A 22,083-nucleotide genomic window follows, 5' to 3' on the forward strand; every position below is an offset into this window, starting at 1 on the left:
TTGATAATGTACATAGATTTTAAATACCCATGTATCTGTGATTCACAATACAAAATTACAGCATGTCTTGACAGTAGATGTCTGTGGCAGGGAAGCAATATTTGGTTTACTATTGGAAGTCAAGAAAGAACAAACCTAGTTTTTGAAAAGATAGAAGAATGCTAAATAGAAATGTATCTGGAAAGGAGCCTAGTCCTTTAAATAAAAAGACATTCATTCAAGAGAGCAGTATTACTCTTTTCTGACATTTAAAAGCATTATCCCTAGTATTAGGAATAATGGAATACCATCTAATTCTTATGTATTACAATCATTACATACCCATGAATACAGACATTGTGTGAGGACTAAGCAATTGTGGAACAACTCCCTAGACTGAGCCACATCATTACTACCTCATTAATACCTTAACTTCTTGTTTATATGTGAACCAATTTTCACTAAGATTACTAATTTTTAAATGATATAATAAAAACTGATTGCAGTCTTTTATTATTTTGCTGAATTACCTTTGAGAAAAAAAGAAGCTAATGGCTTTACTTATTTTAAAATTAGTATATTCTGGATTATCTTATACAAATACATGTATAGAAACATAAAAGATCATAAATTTCCCGTGGGGAGACATTCTTGAGTCTGAATTATTGTATTGGCAAAACATTTTTCCACTGCAAACATTAGAAGATTTTTAGATCAAGCATGGGAGAAGGTTTGTAATCGATCACAGTGATGCTGGTGTACTTCCAGACAAGGCCTTAGTGATATCGATCAGTTGGAAGTGGGAGTTTATCAATGAATTGCTTGACATCCATCATTTCCTGTTGACATGAACTGTGAACCATGCCTTCCTATGTTTTCAAAGTCACATTGGCTATATTAACCAATGTTTTCAGGTTTTCAACAGTTAGAGACCCAAACATTAAGGAAACGAAAGGGTCACAAGCTCCATGGCACTGGAGAATAGAAATATGTCTATTTGTGACATTTATAGGACCCTGTGGAAACCAAGTCCGAAGTGGAAGCCAGCAACGCAACGCAGTGACTGCTGTGTGGTGAGAGCACTGTATAAAGTTAAAGCTCCTCCTGAGAAAATACTCTTGATCTATCAAAGCGTTTATCAAAACTTTCTGATGCCAGTTTAATTCCATGTTCATCTTCCTGGGACTCTGGTGAAAGCCCAGTAATATCAAACCTTGAAGGCATAGCCATATTCATATTTAATGTAACAGACATAATTGGGGCATGTGGGCAGATATATTTGATATGTGAACTTCTGATACCTGCAAACACTTCTGCCCATCTGTGCCCAGTATCTCCCTGTCCATGAAGGAGAATAACCACCGCGGTGAACGAGCAGGCTGCGGGCACCATGGCGGGCAAGCAGGGCGGACATCTACCAGCTCAGCAGACAGAGTGTTGGAAGCAGAAGGGAGAAGCGGGAGCCAGCCCAAGACATACTTCTGTAACTCAAACTAATAGAGCTTACACTGCAGCAAGTATATTTACTGCATCTATTATATCTGTGTTTTACTAGTCTCTATAATCAATTGAGTGCTCCCAAGCCCCAGTCTTTTTTCTTACTTTTGTTATCTATGAGGTGGCTAAAGAAAATATATTTCCAGAACTCAAGAAAGGTTACCTTGACCTAAGTAAGAATTATTAGAGTGTACTCTTTGGAACCGAAAATAATTCCATCTACAGAAAAGAAGTCTATGTCAATAATAGCTAGAACAATAAAAGAAAAGAGGAGAAAATCAAGAGAAGAATCCTGAAGACTAACTGCACTTTCATGAGGTATGAGCCAAAATGTATTCACAGGGAGGAAAGGAAACAGAAGACATGGGCTGGAGAAACTAGAATGACCTATATACATTGTCAGATCTTTTAGTTTATTTTCACAAATCACATGCGTTATCCAAAGTTAAGAACATAATGGTGGCATCTTATTCACTGCTAAAAAAATACTGTATAGAAGCATCATCACATAAAGTACTGTACTTGGGAAACATGGTTTATTCCCTTCCTTTATCAATTCTAAAAATAAAAGCAAATCAACAAAAATAAGCTACATGACTGTGACATAAAAATAATCTACAAATAAATTTCATCTCTACATGTATACATTATACACCACAAACTAATCTGCATGGTAATTAATCTTTAGAGAATGACAATATTTATGAAATAACTTTCGTTTGTACCCAGTGTTACTTTCCAAATATTGGGGGCATTTTATTTCCTTTTATGATATGTTTTCAAAATTCTGGGCAGAACTGTGCAATTTAGGGAAGTATCCAAGTGTACACAAATATATTAACCAAAGCATGGTTGATTCAGGGGAGAACTCCAATGAGGTAATTCCTGTGAGTCTAATTCACAGTTCAAGAAAATAAACACCAGGAAACAGATACTCAGGGTTATGAGTTGACAGACAGAGAGAAAGAAGGGAGGAAATGTAGTCAAAATGCAAGGTACAGTCTATAAAATTAAGAAAATGGTCAGGAATCTGGGAGAGTGATGAAAGGCACAACATTGATCAAGATTCACTGAATTTATATATCACATTTCTGAATGACAACACCTTTGTGCAACAACATAAAGATAAAAATAAATTAAAAATAAGTAGGTAAGTGAATAATCAAAGCAAAACTCTCACCAGACAAGTGTATGGTATTTACATGTAATATTAGCATAATCTTTTCCATAATCTTTTAAAGATTGAGTTTGAAGTATCAGAATTAAATAGAAATGAGACATTGTGGTAGTTGTAGAGGTAGGCCAGTGTTTTTATTTGTTTGTTTTGCAGATAAAGAAATGGAGAAAGACAATATATAGAACTTTAGACTAGTCAGAATTGAGCAAATTATACATAGTTCTCTGAGAAAACGAAGTTAAATATTTCTGATTGTCTTTCCAAAAAGACACACTTGATAGAGTGGAAAAGAGAAAATATTCTTCAAAGAAGTCTGTATAGCCCCCTCTGATGAAGGACATGGGAAGCAAGGGCTTCTTGGCACAGGGAACAGGGCTTGCAATGCTTGCATGTTCACTGCCAGCAGATTTTTCTCTCTGTCATGGGATTCACTGGTGAGCTTGTCGGAACTGCAAATTCAGTCGCCTCTGACCTCCTGGATCTACAGTTTAACAAGATCTGAAGATTTGAATGCACAGTAAACTCTGTGCACCACTGCTCTATTGAACACTTAGAACTGCTGACTAATTTCTTCTGCCATTGACATTCAATTCAGCATGAGCAATAAATCCAGTAGTTAATTATTTGCTTTCCAACCTGTCTCGCCCCTTGCCATTCAATCTCGTAAATCAAGCCTAGTCCACAAAGAGAGAGATGCACCCTGTGCAGATGCTAAGAGAGTGGGCTATCAACCAACTAGCTAAGGACCTACAGTCTAAAATAATCATCTCTGCTCTTTTCTTCATGCTGAGAACTTCAGGTAGAAGGGCCTAAACATAACATACTCTTTTCATCCTTAAGATGTTAATACTGGCAACATTAATTTTAATAATAATGTTTTCCTGAGAAAAATACTACAAGCATACACAAATGAATGTTTCATTTGTGGAAGGGGAAAAATATTAGCTAATAAAACATTTTCATTAGAGATCAAGAAAATTGTTACATACAAATATGTGTGATACTATATTAATTAGATACTGTTTCTTGGCTGTAAATAGAAATATTATCCTATTAATGCTTAATGTTCTATGAAAGAAAATAACTCACAACTAAGCTGTTTAATTTCTCCTTTTTGCTTGCAAGTCTTAAGTAGGTTTTTACACATAATCGTAAAAGATCTTGTCAGAATTTCTTATTTCCTGGGGATTTATCAAAAGATAATGAATACACTTGCAGAAAAAGTTTCAAACTCTAATAACTGTCTTTAATAGATGGTGGCTCTGTTCCCTTGTCTTCCACATATTCATTAAAGAACGGCTTCAATATGGAGAACCCAAAAATCAATCCAAGTACATTCTCCTAAATCAACTATACCCAGTGAACTCTTCTTTATGTAGCATATACTCAAACATGCTATGATAATGTCACTGGAAATTTTCTAGTACAGAAGAATTTCCAGAATAATGGATTCTCATTAAACCCATTATATAAAACTGAAAATGAAAAATCACAAATCATTTTTTTACATCCTTGTAAGGATATAGTCTGAATGGAGGCTGTGTTAAACCTAGAATGTTACTCCAGACATGAAGATGCTTTATGTTAACTACACAATGATGAAAGCATGAAAAATTAAAAATACAACTATTATCCACATGATCAGATATAGCCTACTTTTTAAGTTAAATGGAAATAATTATTAGCTGATTCAAAAATCATATTTTAAATGTAAAAATCATTTTGCTACATTTGGTAAAGTATTTGTCCTAAAATTGTCTTAAATGTGTTTAAATCAACAAATAAGTATATTTGAGGACAGTTTTGTGTTAAATCAGACAAAAAATGAATCACACAAACTTGTGAATAACTAGTATTATCTGAATTTTTAATGTTTTATAATCAAGTGGCAGGATTATAAACATGTCAATTATAGTAATAAATTATCATTTTGAAAACTGGAAAAAGTAAGAATATATAAGCAACTGCATTATTAGCCAAAAGTTATATTGCTGATAATCTTCTAATTTCATGGTATGAACTCTCATAAACATAAACAGCTTTACTGCATAAATTAAATAGCTTTAGAAAGTTCTGAACATATTTTATAGACTTTGAATCTCATAGTTCTATTAACTAACTAATGAAGAAAACCTAAGAGCCATTTCTTTGCAAATTATAAAAATAAAGACTAGTTTAGACAAGATGTGTAAGAAATAACTGATATTTTTTTATGAAGCCTCAATAACCTTCTACAGTATTCAAGAAAACAGATTAACTGTCATTGCTGCAGTGCTGAATGACCAATCACTGGTGATATTGGGACAGTAATTCTACTGGAAACCATCAGACAAGTCTATAAGATCACTTACAGAGTGATAGAAAGAATACCTCTACTTAAAATCCTTCTTCATTTTTGAAAGAGTCCACAATGGAAACAGGAAGAACAAAGATAAGATCATAATAGCCTCAGCTACAAGTAGGACCTCGGGTCTATCCCATTTTCAATCTTTGTCTACAGTTACGAGGAAGATATTAAATCTAGTGTGGATTGGCTTTTGACTCTAAGACTGCAAACAACTGAAAGCCCAGGGCATTTAAGAACTTAGAGCCCAACGTGATGAGACACGTGTGTTATTGTTAGTCTTGTGCGTATATATGTTTGTGCACATTCTCATACATGTTTGCTGGTACTGGGCCTTGACCTCAGGGCACCCAGCCCTTTGATTAGTGTTTTCCTCAAGGCTAGTACCATATAACTTAACACAAACCTTCAAACGTGCCTTTTTGTTAGATAATTGGAAAAGAGTCTCATATTTGTTTGATCAGGCTGGTTTTGAACTGCAATTTTTAGATCTCAAACTCCTGAGCACTTGGGTTACCGAAATGAGTCAGTAACTCTTAACTATCATGCTACTATTGTTTTCACTAAATTCTTCGGATAGCTAAACATCTGATTCCCTCTGAATTTTATTCATGTAATTTTTTAAATTAACATTAATTCAGTCCCCTGTGCCTGAAACACTAAACTTCTGCATTGAAAAATAGTTTACTTCCCAAACTCTAGAATTATAATCTTTGCCCTCTATTGTGTTATTCTACCTGGTAACTTCTCAGGGACTAAATTCTGATTTGAGTTCTAGTCCAGAGGCAAAGTTTCTGTTACTTGATGTTTCCCTTCAGCCACTACATATAATTCACCACTGAACTTCCCAAGTCTGTGGTCTGTCTGATTCAGGCCTGCTGATATGATGTGCTCACAAAGACTATCAGCTCTTAAGTATTTTTATGCAATTTGAATATGTTATAAAACTAAACCATATTATTTTCTCCATTTTTATTACATTTGGGTAAAAAGAAAGTGCAACTTATGAAAGCCGTTTACAAATGCAATGTATTTTTGACCAATCTTACCTCCTTGGACATGCACACCTCAATTGACCCACCACTTTCCTTACTTTTTAAAATGTTGTGGTATATACAATGAATTTTTTGACTACATTCTCCTCCTCTTCCTCACTTTTTTCATTCTACCACCCGCCCCCTGGCTCCTCCCCCCCCTTGGATGTACTTCCTGTACTGATTTTTCTGGGCTTTGACTCACTCAGTCTTTCCAAAAGAGTATATTATTTGAGCTCTCTATAGAATATATTATACCAGTTAGTTCACTTATAACTCCTTATATACTACCCTACCATGTTTACTTATAGATTTGTAGGTATATTCTGCCTACCACAAATGAGGGAAGTCAGACAACCTTTGTTTCTCTAGTAAAATTCTTTTGTGTATACATACCACATTTTCTTGATCTACTTTGCCCATAGAGGGGCATCTGGGCTGATCCCACACCTTAGCTATGGTGAATAGTGCTGTGATAAATATGATTGTTCTGGTGACTTTAACCTTGTTTATGTTCTATTTGAGAAATGCCCAGGAATGGAATTGCTTGGTTATATGAATCATCTTCTGAAGTGGATTAATTTTCCCATATGTAACTTTGAAGATGAAGGATTTTTGTGGTTGTGTTTGTTGTTTATAAGTCTGGCACTTAACCATTTAAGACTTGAGATTAATTTGCTGATTAATTGGAAGTAGAGTCTTTTGAGCTTTTCTGCTAGAGCTAGCTTTGAAACTCAATCCTCCAAGACTCAATCTAGCAACAACTTCAAATATAGGAAAACTTGCCATGTTTGAAATTCTACTTTGTGAGAAATGGAAAACTGGATTAGGCTTAAGAAAATCTAGAGATTCTCAACAGAGTAAAAAGACTTTTAATCCTCTAACATTATATATAATTGTAATAAGTCCTTAGACTGCTTTCAACTTTTGTTGAACTCACAAGGGAAGAAAATGTAGGATAAAATTTAGTTATCTCTGCCTTCATTTTGTAACTGTTTCCAATACTTGGGGTCTTATTCCTACTCAGAATTGCATGAGGGCTTAATAATCATTCAAGAAATGACTATCTAAAACATATCTTACCACCAAACATATCTTACCACCCCATTTTTAAACAATGAAATCACAAAAGTCTTTACAACATCTTTTCCAGAGTTCTTTAAAGGACTTGAAATTCTCCAGTCATGGTCTTAAGTCGGCAGTCACCTTGGATTCTAGGATCAATGAAGCTTGACAGACAGATCACCCCATAATGAGGTCACCTCACAACAGGAACTGGGATATCCTAGGAATCAGAATCTTCCCTCAGGCATAAGCACATCTCTAAAGTCACCTTAAAGAACCAGGGCTGAGGTAATGCCCAGTCAGATCTTCAGTTTTGTGTGTTTTATTTTGTTGTTGTTTGTTTGTTTAGTTGTTGTTGTTTTAATACTAAAACTGCTTAATTATGCACTATCAAGTCAATTCTTCCTCTGTTTCAGCCTAAAGCTCATGTCACTGCCGGGGAGACAGACTGAAATTCTTAAACATCTTGTTTTCTAAAGTAGCCATTTTTATTTAAAATACTTTCCTCCTTTCCCCTCATTACTTTTTGTTTTCTGTCTTTGGGGTTTGTAGCTGGACCTGATATATTAAAACACTCTTATTTAGGCTTTAGGACTGGGGCTCTTGCTACATGCTGGCATTATAATGTGTGTTTGCAACCTCATTGCACTAAGGCTTCACAACTGACTATCTCCTCTGCCTCTAGGCCAACATCATGCCAGACTATGACTAAGTGTAATAGGAAAGACCAGCTCATTCTTATGGGTAATTCTACTGTGTCAAGCCTGAACACGTTTAGAATTGTATGCAATCAAAGACTTTTCCTCCTTACTGCTTTTTTACCTCCTCTCTCTTTCACAGAATATTCCTGAACTGTAAGCTTGCGCATTTCTTCTCTTTAAAGTTTCCTCCCCAATGCGTTCTGCCCAAATCTCTTACACATAGAAACTTGTCTGATATCCATTTGTTTAGAGGACTCAATCACAATCATATGCACTGTCATTATGCATAATCATAATGGCAATTGAGGGTCTAGGACTTTGACCCTACATGTAGCACCCAGGCGGGCTGGTTATTTTCTGTTTTTTATTCTTTTAAATATTTTTCATTGCTGGGCTTTGAATTTGATAGCTCCTGCCTGGTGCTTATAACACCTTAACAACACCTATGTATTGTGGTAGCTTCTATCTATAAGAAGTCTAAACCAGACATTGGAAAGAAACAATTGCTCAAGTCCCTTCTCTGTTCTCAACAGTACACTTTGACAGACTTTTGTTACATAACACAATAGTTATTTCTTTTTACTCAGTAGTCTAAAGAAAACCACTGAAGAGTCAAGACTGTAGACCAAAAGAAGTTTACCCAGCCAATGAAATCTTCCATCAAATTAAATTCATCTATCATGCTTTCTCTAAACATCATCTAGATTTTCTATACTCCCATTTTATATGAAAAAGAGTTATATAAAAGCTTCTATGTCATGTTGAGTCATGATTTTGTGTGCCATTCAAATCAATGTGCATCTCTTTTCCCTGTAATTTATCTAGTTTGTATTCATTTCCACAAACCTCAAGAGTAAAGCCTTTCCTTCCACTTCCAGCCCTACACAATAGCATGTTGAATAATATTTACGTATCATTAAGTTACAAACTCCTGGTTTATAATAAATAAACAAAATAAGAAATGTGAAATTTTGGTTCTCTCTTTTGCTCTTTGGAATTTGTTTCAGAGACATAAAATTAGCCATTCATTTCTAGTAACTATTCATCTGGACGCTAATAGAAATGCAGATTCAAACAAATTAATATTTTAGCCCATTAATTCCCATAATATGATACTCAGTTTTAAATCATTTTACATATTAAAGCACTGAACTAAAAGATTGTACATTAAATGTATCTAATTTAAATAATAAAGTTCTACTGTGCACTGCAACACTAAGTAAATGGCCTAGGGTTAAGTGAAAGATATCCCTAGTCAATGATAATTGAAAATACAAATTTATCATTGGGGATATTTTTGAGTATGTAGACAAAATATTTTTTAAAAAATAAATAAAATTTTTATCATAATTCAAAATTTAATATCTGATTCATGGGAAAGCACTGATAAACATTCAACTAGTTCAGCATGTGATATGCTATTATACTTAATAGTATAATTTCTAAGCAGAATGCTAAAATCTAATGCAACATATGCAATAATATGTTGGAGACCATGGCTTTCAGCCTCCTGAGGAAGTAAGATTATATGTTGGCACCTGGTAGCTCGCTAATGAGTCAGTACTTGTTGACCAGGAAGTTTCTTTGCATTTGTCGATTTGTTTTTCCCATGCTTGTGGATAGAGTGGATCGCTAGATTTCTTCCAGGTTTGTTTGCTGCTTTGCAGATGACCTTTACTGTGATTGGCTGCTTAAGGATATAAATAGTGTGGGGTTTGCGGAGAGGACGGAGAGAGAAGCGAGAGAGGACGGAGAGAGGGCAGAAGAGAAGGGAGAGAGAGGACAGAGAGAAGACGGAGAAGAGAGGGAACATGAAGAAGGGAGAAAAGACAGAGAAGGGAGAGGAGACGGGAGAGAAGCAGAGGAGAAAGAAGAGAGAAATAAACGACCTCTGCTTGCAGCGATTTGAGTCTGTGATCATTCCCAGTACTACTCCGACGTGACGTGTCGTTGCCACCAGCAGCGACAATAATACAAATACACATTTTTCAGTTTAGGACTTGTTATGGTGGGATACACTTCTAATGCTGGCTATTTGAAAGGTACAGGTAGAAAAATTAATGTCCAAAGCTAATACCAGAAAAAGCAGGAAAACTTATTTGAAAAACAAATATACGGAAGGGTAAAAGTATGGCTTACATGGAAGAATACATGTCTATCAAGTGCAAGACCCTTAGCTCAAAACTGAGTACAGTACTGCCAATAAAATAAAATAAAGTGCACAGTGCTTTAAAAGAAAGCCCAACAGACTAAGTACACTCCAAATTAGGTGCAAGTGATAGAATTTTAGTTGGAATTAAATAATGTTAAAATGTCTATTTTTGCAATTGAAACAACACAAATGGGAGAAGTGAGTATAGCCCGACAGTTTATTCTTCAAATTCTCAATCAGAGAGAAAATTAACATTAAAATTCTATTCAGAACAATTACGTCAAACTAGGACCTTTACAAAACCATTGAAGAAATTCTTTATTTTTGCCAGTCCTGGGCCTTGAGTTCAGGGACAGAACACTGTCCCTGGGCTTTCTCAAGGCTAGTGGTCTGCCACTAGAGCCAAAGAACCACTTCTGGCTTTTTCTATGTATGTAGTACTAAGGAATAGTACACCAGTCTTTATGTATGCTAGGCAAGCACTCTACCACAGGCCAAACTCCCAGCCCCCAATGAAGAAATTCTTATTACTTATTATTAGTCATAACAGTAAAGAATCCATTCTGTATTCCCTGTAAATTATGTAATAAAGTTTAAATTTTTTTCATTTTTGGAGACTTGATAAATTCTGTGTATGAATTGGTAATGGACAGACTAAGAGGGGAAAAATCACAAAAAAATTAATATCTTCCTAGTTACTAAAGTCATTCACACATTAAAAGTCTCAAAAGACAGGATGGTTGGAGCTTAACTTGTATTTTGGGCTCCATAAACAAATATGGGACTGAAGCTCCTTCTTGTAAGGAACAGTGACAGGTTATGGGAGGACAAATAGAGAAAATATTCAGTGAGCAAAGTTTGTGCTATCATGGGACAGACAAAGGTTCACAGGTTATATATAAGACAATATATAGGTAACCAGGTAACAAAGTCAAACCACAGTAACCACATGAGATTAACCATAAAGGGATAAAAAGAGAAAAAAATGGGGCCGGGAGTTTGGCCTAGTGGTTAAAGTGCTTGCCTAGCATGCATGAAGACCCGGGTTCGATTCCTCGGTACCACATACATAGCAAAAAGCCGGAAGTGGTGCTGAGGCTCAAGTGGTAGAGCTCTAGCCTTGAGAAAGTCCAAGGACAGTGCTCAGGCCCTGAGCTCAAGCCCAGGACTGGCAAAAAAAAAAAAAAAAAAAAGAGAAAAAAATAACTTCACATAGTACATTAAGAACAACAATCAAAAGATAAAACTCTTGTTTCTATATCCTAGAGTTCATTTTGACTTTGTTACCTGATATTTTGTATATCCATTTATTTGTTTATTTGAAATAGGGAAAGGAAGGGGGAAAATAAGATGATTGGGAGGGGTGGGGGGAGAGAAAGGGGGATAAAAACATGAGAATGAGTATCAAGTTTTGAGAAGTAATACACCCATTACCTGACGAATGTAACTGTAACCTTTATAAATTACCCTCACAATAAAATACAATTTTAACAAAAGACTATAACCAAGCAATATATGATATCCTGAGATAAAATATGTTGACCTAGTTAAGTCACATAAGGAGGCCTCACAGACATCCTATTTGCATCTGCTGTTTACTGAAGTAGAATTCTTGAGAAAGGAGAGCTCTCAGAGGCCTTCCTGTGTCTGCCATCCCCTGAAAATTCATCTATGTATATGCCAAGGAGGCACCCTTCATGGGAGCTTCAACATTTTATTTCCCTTATATACAATTCCTACAAAGTCTCATATCTATGACATGGAGTTTCTGAGTAAAATTACCTTTTTTTAGCTGCCCCCCAATGCTAAAATATTTTGTTTTTATTATAGGCCAACACTCTTCTTTATAGCTTATTTTACATAACACTTTTGTTCATGATTTATCTGGACTGTATCTCTTTTTTTACTATCTACATTTAAATACCTAATATAATGTTTTTCATGCAGCAAATACTCATGAAAGATTTTTGTCAGCCGTGCACATAGTAATTAACAGTAAGACTGCTAGAAGATGGGTTTTTATTAATGGTTGTCAATGTAATAAATTGCCACATACAGAATCCATAGCTAAAAGGGATATTTATGCAAGCTGATAGTGTCCTGGAAAACATGGAAATCCCTAATCTCTATGGAATATTGTAATCCCCTTCACCAATATGGTACAGTCTTAGAAGAAAAAACAGGATGAAATTAAAATAAAAATATAAATCTAATGGTATTGACAATGTGTAAAAAAGAATAATGTATAGATTAATCTTTCACAAACTTACACCTGCTCCATTACTGTGATCCAGTATATTATAATCAATTCTAAAGGTTTAAGCTGTATTGAGATGACAACTGATTTCTAAGTCATTACTCAGGTGTTAGCAAATTTAAAATGTGCTCTATTATCATTTTAATGAAATGTAAAATGTTGAGTTTCTTATCTTTTTGATGTGCTTCTTTTTTTTATTTTTTATTTTTCCCAGTTGTGGGGCTTGAACTCAGGGCCTGTGCACTGGCTTTGGACTTTCTCAAGGCTAGAGCCCTATCACTTGAGCCACAGCAACACTTTGGGCTTTTTTTTTAATGTATGTGGTACCAAGGAATTGAACCCCAGTCTTAGGGCATTCTAGGATAGCACTCTACCAGTAGTCCAAACTCCCAGCCGAGTTTCCTATCTTCTTAGATTATGAGCTTACAATTAGCTGTTATCTCAGCATAAGGTACTAGAGACTATATGCACAAAGTGCATATAGACTATTGCCACCAGGGTGTTAGGGAGGAAGATTTATGATCTCTAGAGTAAGAAAGAAAGAGAAATCAAAACTACTTCACTCATGCATCCTGGAGATGGAAGGTCACAGCATGTAGCACCAAACTCTCTCTTGTAAAATATAAAGGCTAACTAGATCTGTAAATGCAAGGGAGATACCCTTGTTGGGGAAGCTCTCTCCAATGACTTAGTTAACAAAGTTTTGTGGCTATACAGTACCACTAAGGAAAGGGAGCTAGTCTACCTTTTTAAAAAATGGTGCCCAGGGTCTATCTACCAGGATATGGTAAGGACAACTGCTCAGCCATGTTCGTCTCAGCCAAGTGATGGAAACAACCCAGAATACAAAAAAAAATATGATACATATATATAATGGAATTCTACATACCCAACAGATAAGAAAAATAATAGCATCCACTGGGAAGTAGATGAAACTAGATCAAATCATGTTGAGTGAGATAAGTCAAGACCAAAGGCATAAAAGGCACATGGTCTCCTTGATAGGTGGATATTAAATCCAAACAGTACAAGACTGATGACTCAGTATTCGGGTACCCAAGGTTATGGACGTGGTCTTGGAGATATAAACATAACTACACAGATATAAAAATCAATGATGGCATATATACTCTATAGACATAACATTATATTATATAGATCGATATTACCTATGACACACAAACTTTCAGCTTAATTTTAATTATGTTCTAAAATGTATGTGCCAGTGATTGCATATAGAGATTTCCTTCTTGAGTACTTGTTTGTTAAACTGGACATTTGAAATATGATGTAAAAATCAGTGTTAATAAAATCTTTTAAAAAATGATGCCCAGCGGATCCACACGTGACAATAACATGATCCAAATTGCAGGAGTTGTAATAGGTATATAACAAAAACTGAGAAAACCTTCCTCAATGAACAATTAAAAATGAGCAAAGGAGAGCTAAATCTCCTATACATACACAAAGTTAGAATTCCACTGTGAGATTTTTATTTCACAGTGAGAAGCACTGAACACTGTATCTCTTCCTTCTTATGGGGTTTGTAATATGCTACTGTTGAGGATTATTAAGGGTATGTGTCTATGTATGTATGGTAAGCACAAGTTTGATGTAACAGTCACATATGGGATAATGGAAAAAAATGAAGAGCCGCATTTGTCACAGAGATAGCACATTCAAACTTTTTCCTCCACCTCTTATCTTCATAACAAAAGTAATTCCCTATAGGTCCATAGTTACAGGTTAAAATAATAAAGAAGAATACATCCCTGAGAAACTTATATTGAGGGGAAAAGGAAGTGGGTTATATTTAGCATACAATCTTCTGAACTGCCATTGTATCTTAAAGAATAGAAGGATCAAAACAGATGTATCATTATATACAATGAGTAATGTGTATGTGATACTAAGGAATTGAACCCAGGGCTTTACGAATGCTGGGCAAGCACCCTACCACTAAGCCGTAGCCCCAGCCTCATTCGATGAGCAATTTTTAAATTAGTAAGTTAGAAATTCTAAATAATGAATACAGAAAGAAAATGGAACGCTAAATATAATATTTATTTCTAAATTAACTTTTAATTTATTTTTATAAGCTCCAACAGAGAGGAGCCACCACATGGCCAAATTAATAGTAAATATTCAAAAAAATTTCAAAAATGGTAGTTAATTGGCTAGGAGTGTGACCTAGTTGTAGAGTACTTGCCAAGCATGTGCAAAGACCTGGGTTCCATCCCCTGGTACCACATACACAGAAAAAGTTGGAACTGGTGCCATGGCTCAAGTGGTAGAGCACTAGACTTGAGAAAGCCCAGGGATAGTGCTCAGGCCCTGAGTTCAAGGCCCAGGGCTGGCAAAAATGGTAATTAAATATATATTCTTTCTTTAAAATATTTTTAGTGCTGCTTGTAAAAAATAACGTAATTCACTACATAAAGAGCCAAATGATTCATGAATTAATAAAAGCAGTGTCTAAGACCAGCCTTTGGTTCATCTGACATTTAGGTTGATAAATAGCATTCTTTGTAAACTCTAATTGTAAACAAAAAGATCTATCTAAAGTAAAATAAATGGTATAATACCCAATTTAATGTTTATGTCATTGTGTGGCTAAAATTAATTTTTGGAGTTTTCATTACAAAGAGGATGCAAAACATGTTCATAGTAAGTTCTAGCCTACAATTAGAATGAAATCTCCAGCAGTATTTATTTCCTTACTAGCCTGGAAGAAATATTCAGAGAAAGTCAATAGCAATAAAATGATATTGATGACAATGAGGATTTCTTCAATTTATTTATTTATTTTTGTGGGTCATGGGGCTTGAACTCTGGGCCTGGGCGCTGTCCCTGGGCTCTTTAGCTCAAGGAAAGCACCCTACCCTTCCCATTTTCTAGATGTTAATTGAAGATAAGAGTTCCTTGGTCTTTTGTGCCTGGCTGGCTTTGAACCTTGATCCTCAGATCTCAGCCTCCTGAGTAGCCAGGATTACAGGCGTGAGCCACAGTGCCCACCCTGAGGATCTCTTCAATGCTAATAAAACACTAATGTTTACTTACAATGGTCTAAAGTGTAAGATTTGATTCAGTTGTCACTTTTGTCCATGCAAAGCTTTACCCAGCATTGTCCAAAACAGAGGTATCTTGGTCATTCATTTCTCCTTTCTTCTACAATATTTGTGGAACTACCCCCCCAAAATTAAAATAAGTAATGTTTTAGATTAATTATGACTAATAGACACAAATATTTAATTTCTTTCATATTCTTAAAGTCTCACATTTAAATTTTAAAACTAAAATATCTATAACTGATACCAGCATCAATAGATAATTTAAAACCTTGATACCACAAAATTAAACAACTATAAACAAAAACTGCTGATAGACACGTGCAGAACTGGATCAATCATAAATACTGGTGGAAATGCAAGACAGAGAAGTCTATTAAATAATAATACATATCCATATAATGAATGATTGTTGTCCTTAATGTACTATGTTATCTCTCATCTCCTTTGCTGTCCCTTGGTTATCTCATATTGTTATAGTATCTCACTTTGTTATCTGATATATTGGATTTATTTGTATTTGGTTATTTGAAATTGGAGAGGGAAGGGGGGAAAACTAAGACGGGTGGCGGAGGGGTGGAGGGGAGGGTAATGGGGACCAAGACATGTGAAAGGGTATCAATGTATGTGAATTAATGCACCTTCTATCTGGCAAATATCATGTAACACTTTTATTAATTGCAATAAAAAATAAAAAAGAATAAAACCCCCTCAAGGGAAAAAAATAATGTATGTTCATATGAAACTAAACATGTACTTATTGCAGGACCTAGCAATTGTATAATTTAGCATTTAGCCCAGGGGAAAAAAATGAAAAGAGGTTTTGGTCAATATGAGGTGTCAGAAACTGAAGAAGTGTCCCAGGCTTTTTTGTTATGATAAATACCTGAGAAGCAGTTGAAAAAGAGGAAAGGTTTGTTTTAGCTCATGGTTTCATAGGTTTCAGTCTGTGGTTGTCTGGATCAGCTTGTTGGGACCTTGGGCAAGGCAAAGCATCATTGCCATTGTCAAATATGGAGGAAGGGGTTCTTCAACTCATGACAGGCAGAAAACACAGAAAGGAAGAGAAGGGTACATGTCACCATCTCATACACTTAATCACATGTTCTACCAACTAAGCCTCACTTTGCAGTAATGATACCATGTTATGAATCCATCAAGGAATTAATCTATTGATTAAGTCAGAGGCCACAGAACCACCAATGAACTCCAAATAGGTCCAAGTAAGTACCAAACCTCATCATACAACGTTTTGGTTGTGACACTTCATACCGAAACCACAACAATAAATAGAGGTACAAAGGATCAGTTGAATATAGGTTACAGTTATTTCAAAATAGCTGTGAATAAATCATTGAAAAAGAAAATACAGTTGTCTAAGTTAACTGTGCATAATTAATATAAATATTTTATAAATATTTGCTATTATAAATGTTTTAAGGACTATGAACTGATTCTTTTAAAGATACGGTGATCATACTGAAACACAAACATAGTTCTCCTTTTTGTTGTTGTTCAGATTGTAAATTCTTTTTTTTTTTTTTTTGCCCATCTTGGTGTTTGAACTCAGAGCTCTGTCCTTGGGCTTTCCCATTTGATCCACACAGCACCACTTCCAGCTTTTTCTATGTATGTGATACCAAGGAATTGAACCCAGATCTTCATGCATGCTTAGGCAAGCACTCTACCACTAGGCAAAACTCCCTGTTCCCAGATTGTAAACTCTTTGTATTTCCTACTTTATCATGCATCCTTTACATCTCTGGGTTTACACACTTGTATGCCTGAAACTCAGGTCCTACTCCTAGGTTTTTAGTTTTAAATCATTTTTTTCTTTCTCTTCAATTTGGTGTCAAATCATATACAGAACTAAAATAAATAATGGGAATTCTTCATTGACTTCATTGTCTGCATCATTTTAAATAGTATTTATTGCTACAACATTCTAACCCCAAAACGCTTCGAATGTGAAGTCTCACTGTTTAATTTCTTTTTGAAATAACAATCCTAAAGAAAAAGAAACAGCATTCCAAAACTTTTAAACACCTTAGTTAACTCTGATTTAATAATCCCTTGGCAATACTGCAAACTTTAAAACAGAAACTTAAAATTCTAAGCTTACTCTGCCATTACATATTTAAATTCATAATCTCTTCCCAAATTGCTGAGTTAATTATCCTCAGTTAAGCATACTAATTATAAAAAATAAGAGATGGATTGCAGATTTTCTTTTTGGAGCTATATGTTTCCCAAAATGAATATCTTAAAAATGAAACTGGACCTTTTTTAACATTCCTATCATGCAAGTTTAAAGTGTATCTTAATTGTTCAGAGGCTTTTTTTGGGGGGAGGGGAGATCATGGTTCTTGGACTTGGCCTGGGTGGTGTCTCTGAGCTCTTCAGCTCAAGGCTTGAGCCAAGCTCCACTTCCTGTTTTCTAGAGGTTAATTGGAGATAAGACTCTCAGGTCTGTTAGTGCCTGGGCTGGCTTTGAACCTTGATCCTCACATCTCAGCCTCCTGAGTGCTAGGAACAGGCATGAGCCACCAAGCCCGGCTTTGTTCAAAGGTTTTTTGCCATGGTATTTCAAACACACATATGTTGTCTTTTATCAGATTAACCCCTCTGTTACTCTTTCTTTCTTCTTTTCTGTAGCCTTTCTATACCTTACTGTCCATTTTCTTAGATGTTTTCATAAAATAATAATAAATGCAGCACGTTTTAATTATTATTCATCTGCTATTATTTTGTCTTCCATTCCTTTGCCCTCTAACCTTGTCAAAGAGTCCTACTTTATGAATGTTACATGGCCATAAATACATTTATTTATGAACTTATTATTAAGTCTAGCTTATGCATATGAAAGAAAATATGTGACCTTTGCCTTTCTGAACTTGGCAAACTTGAAACAATGGTTTCTAACTCTATCCATGTACCTCCAATCCACATTCAGAACACAAACAGGGACAACTGCTAGCAAGGATGTGGAATAAAAAGAAACTGAAATGAGTGCATCACTATGAACATTAATATGGCTTCCCAAAAATGTGATTATGGATTGAATTCTGCAACAAAAAGCCAAAATAGATAAGTTTTCCAGAGGCTCAAAGAGATAATATATAAGGGCTTGGGTTTGAATACCTGCATAAAAAAATCCATTATATTAAAAGTTTGCACACCAGACTTTGGAGATGGGGGTGGGGTGTTCAGTAGCATGTTTAAGAGGTGAAGTCTGTTTTGGTGACAGGAATTCCCTAAAGGGAATCTATCCCAGCTGCTTTCCAGCTTGCTCCCTAGCTACTATGAAAAGCACATTTCTCCCCAGTATGCGCTGTCCCCATGGCTTAAGACCAGACTGCATACTTACATTTAATACAGACAGCCATATATGGATGCCTCTCAAACTGGAAGACAGAAAAATACCTTCCATATTCTTAAGTTGATTAGGCAAGTGCTTTTGTCATAGTGACGAAAAACAAATATTTATTACATACATTTTTTAGAAGGAACTTATTTAAAATATTGTCTCAGATAGATAAAACATTATATAAACATAATGCTGTAGTTTATCACTTCATACTATATAACTTACTAAACTTACTAAGTAAATGAGTACAGGAAAGAACAAACTGGCAACAATACATTCGGAAGGAGTGAAGAGTAATTGTAGTTTTTGAGACCCATTACTCTGTATCACACATTACAGATGCAGGAGGGAGAAACTCTAAGGATCAAACACTCTGCTTACTATGTTACTGAATAGAAGCTTGACAAATTATCCCAGTAGCAAGATTTATTTCTAAAACTTGAAATATGTTTTGCTCAGCTAGAGGTTTCCAATCCACAGTTAGCAACAAAGTAATTGAGAGAGGACTAGAAGAATAATCTCACTGGGCCTGGAGTTTGGCCTAGTGGTAGAGTACTTGCCTAGCATGCACAAAGGCCCAGGTTCGATTCCTTGGCACCACAGACATATAAAAAAGCTAGAAGTGGTACTCTGAAGGTAGAGCTCTAGCCTTGAGAAAAAAAGTTCAAGGACAGTGCTCAAGCCCTGAGTTCGAGCCTCACAATTGGCAAAAAAAAAAAAAGAATTATCTCAGGAAAGAAACTAATTCTGAAATATTTTGTTTTCCTCTTTTAATTTCAGCACCTATTATTGCCTTGTTTAATTATTAAAATACTCCAATTTTTGGGGGGTGAAAGAATGTATTACAAGAAAAACCAGGACCAAAAAAGGAAAAATCTTACTACCGCAGCCCCTGAAAAATCCTACTGTTTTGTAGCAAACCATCTCAAATTTAAAACTTCCAAAGTTGTCACTTTTGGGGAAGTATTTGTGTATTTTCCTAGAGCAGGAAACTAGGGTAGTATGAGAAATCTTCAAGGCAGGTTAAATTTGAACCAAATTTTCCATTTTGCCCTGCTGTACACATAAGGCCTGGTTTTTCTGCGATGAATAACCTGTGGAGTGTAACACCTGTGATTTATTCTCCACTGCTTGAACAATTTACTTTGTAGCTTAAGAGGTTCTGAGCAAAATAGATAAAGAACAAGCACAACTCAACAAAATAAAGAAAAGAAAAAAGATTAAAAGGTGGAAAGGAGAAGGGACGTGCATAATAAAGAAGGTCATAAGAGTGGAATGGTTGAGAGAAGTCTTGGCCTTGCAGCACATCCATTGTGAAGAAGTGGACTCTTGACAAAGGGAGCTATGTCAGAACTGAAGGTGCTGCTCTCCATAAGGACATCACTTTCAGAGTTTTTCCTCACGCTATGCTCAGGTTGTCTGTTGAGTCATTTTACCTGCACTGCCTTTTTAGATACATCAGGGAAGACCCAGGCCTTCTAGTTCTGATAGATCCAGTTCTGCAATGGGTGCTTCACAACGTTCCAATCACCAACAAATTACTGCTGTGTTCCAAACATGGAGAGAGGACCCCAGGATTTGCAAGATGGGTTTGGGGATGATGGAAAGTAAGTGAGCAGTTAAAGTGTTTGTTTTGTTTGTTTGTATTTTTGTGGGTCTTGAACTTGACCTGGCCACGGTCCCTGTGCTCTTAACCTCAAGGCCACCCTCTACCCCTGGGCCTGGGCTCTGTCCCTGAGCTCTTCAGCTCAAGGCTACAGCCCTATCCCTTGAGCCACAGTGCTACTTCCCGTTTTATAGGGCCCGAAATGGTTTTGAACCTCGAGCCTCAGCCTCCAGAGAGGCTAGGATTACAGATGTGAGCCACCGTGCCGGATTTAGCAGTTAAAGTTTTAACAGCCTTGTCTCCTCATTCTTTTTCCCTCTTCAGTGACTGCATCTGCTCAGATATTTTAAATAGTTCAACACACACATACACACACTCATATATATATATGGGGGGTTATGGAGCTTGAACTCTGGCTACTGCCAGACCCTTGAGCCATAGCCCCACTTCCCATTTTCTAGTGAATAACTGGCGATAAGGGTCTAATGGTCTTTAGTGCCTGGGCTGGCTTTGAACTGAAATCCTCAGATTTTAGCCTCCTGGGTAGTTAGGATTACAGGCGTGAGCCACCACGTCCAGCTAACACATCATTTTTATCTTCATAAAAATCTCTGGGCAAACACATTTATATAGAAATTCACAAAAAGTAAATAATTATTGACTAAAATATGGCTTTCAAAAACTTGCCAAATAAGAAGAGATTAAAAATGTGATCACTATAATCTAAATTCTAATCAAATGTCTGTGAAGGGAATTCAAGACATTAAATTAAAACTATCTTCAAAATGTGTAAATCAAAGTTATACTTATTAGTGCTAATTAGATTAAGCTTTAATTAAAATCTCAGTTATTCATAATAGAAAATTTAAATATCATTACATTATATGCCACAAGTAATTACTGAAAAATATTTAGTTCTGAAAGTCTTGCATGGCAACTTTTAATTCAATCTTAAATTTACATGTGTGTGTGTGTGTGGGTGGGTGTGTGGGTGGGTGTGTGGGTGGGGGGTGGAGGTGTTGCCACTCCTGGGGCTTGAATTCTGGGCCTGAGCACTGTCTTGGTCTTTATCAAGGCTAGAGCTCTACCACTGGAGCCACAGCATCAGTTCTGCCTTTTTCTATGCATGTGGTATCAAGAAATCAAACACAGGTTGATTGTTAGGCAAGCACTCTGCCACTAGGCCAACTCCTGGCCCTACTCATGTTTTTAAAAGGGGTTAATTTGATAATTATTTGCCATCTTGCACAAATATCCCTTCTTTTCAACATGAAAGAAACAAAACTAACATTCTATTTAATGTCCACAGGGAAATTAAAGGTAGATAATTAAGACCAAAAATTTAATGAAACATTGGTAAACATGTGCCCCACCTGTCTATTCCAACCCTTATCTAGAACCTGAAAAAGAAACAAAAAGTCCAATAAAAAAATGGCAAGACTTATAGAAGATAATATAATCGAATGTTGTATTTATAAACAACAGGTGATGGAGGCCTTGCTCAGTGGTAGAAATCTTCCTAGCAAGAATTAAGTACTTTGTTCAAATCTCAGTACTGACTGTCAGAAAAATATATAACTACTGGCAATGATAGCTTAATAGCATATTTTAATGGCTAAAATGATCAAGAAAAGAGAGTACTATATAAGCATCAAGTAAGACCCATGTCTACATTATTTGCATGTCAGTTCATGTTTAAAGGCATGTCATTTTTTTCCAGTGTACAATATACATTAATGTGCAATAAAATGCTTTCCTCTAAATTATTCACAGTTTCTTTCATAAGGATAAGCATGCATTGCCATCTCCATCTCTAATGGCAGTTTATTTTTATCT

General features: G+C 35.7%; 1 pseudogene; it reads right to left on the reverse strand.

The window, feature by feature from the left end:
- Window positions 1–755: 755 nt before the first annotated feature.
- On the reverse strand, window positions 756–3,800 carry LOC150056092 (acyl-protein thioesterase 1-like; annotated as a pseudogene).
- Between the last annotated feature and the right edge of the window lie 18,283 nt (window positions 3,801–22,083).

Source organism: Megascapheus bottae, chromosome 12 (assembly GCF_031878675.1).
Source record: "Megascapheus bottae isolate mThoBot1 chromosome 12, mThoBot2.hap1, whole genome shotgun sequence".
NCBI classification, from domain to species: domain Eukaryota; kingdom Metazoa; phylum Chordata; class Mammalia; order Rodentia; family Geomyidae; genus Megascapheus; species Megascapheus bottae.